This window comes from Microtus ochrogaster, linkage group LG8, assembly GCF_000317375.1.
Source record: "Microtus ochrogaster isolate Prairie Vole_2 linkage group LG8, MicOch1.0, whole genome shotgun sequence".
NCBI lineage: Eukaryota > Metazoa > Chordata > Mammalia > Rodentia > Cricetidae > Microtus > Microtus ochrogaster.
The window spans coordinates 9,769,964-9,771,053 of record NC_022033.1 but is presented as its reverse complement, the minus strand read 5'-3'; positions in this window follow the sequence as shown (position 1 = coordinate 9,771,053).

Below are 1,090 nucleotides of genomic sequence, written 5' to 3'. Positions count from 1 at the left end.
TGAGTGGACCTTTTATTTCTTTTAGCAGTAAACAGCGTGTTCCTAAGGCTCAGTCTCAAGTTTGGCTTCCTTACCTTAATGCCTACTAGCCCGGCCTCTCCAGAAAGAATACTGGCAATTTATAGATTCCCAGCTCTTAAGAGCCCCCACCTCCCAATCCTGCTGTATTCCCTTTGTGGGCTCTTGTGCAAGACCAGGCCTTCTGGCTGAGAGATCAAGCTGTATGGATCACCCCCAAAACATGCTTCTCAGGCTGCTTGTGGGTTGTGTAACTGCCCAAGAGAAATGTATAGATTTTCCAAAACAAGTTGAAAGTTCAACACATCAAACAGTTTTTGTGTGTAAATGTCTTCCATTTTACTCTCGGCTTAAGCGACTCTGCTTCCTTTGTAAATGCTTTTGGAAGTGACCCCTACAAACTTTGTCCAAAGATTTTTTTTTCCTCTACTCTTATTTTGGGTTATCTTTGAGGCACCAATGTTATCTGAACCCCCAAGAGGCACCCTCCCCTCTACTGCAAACTTTGCCTTTGAAAAAAAAAAAAACAAAACCAGTGGGGAGAGGTTTCTATCATTGCCTAAGTTCTTGTCATTATAACACAGGAGAAAGTGTTAGAAACCCAGAATGCGCTCCGGAGTTTACTGTCTTAAATGTCTACCTGTCTTTACAATATAAATTATGATTGAATATAAACTTGTCAGAGAACCCTGCCGGACACACAAGCCGTGGGACAGTTAGAGCCCCACAATTGAGAAAGGAATGAAAAGGAAAGAACACCTATTGTTCCCACCATAGCCGTCCATAAACACCCAAGAGAGACTTGTACCGGGGTGGAGGACGCCATCCCCAGCCATGAAAGGGAGTATAAATGCCCTCTCCTTTGTTTCCAAGTGTGGAGAGATTTTTTACCCCCTCCACCCCCACCCCAGATGCTCGAGTAAACAAATGACTAACAAAGGGGAGGGGCACCCACGTGGACAGGAACCCCAAAGCCCAGCAGGGGGAAAGAAAGGGGCTGAAGAAATGGGGGGGGGGACAGACACAAATGTAGGGGTATTAAAAAGGAGAGGGTGGTGGAACAGAAGACAGA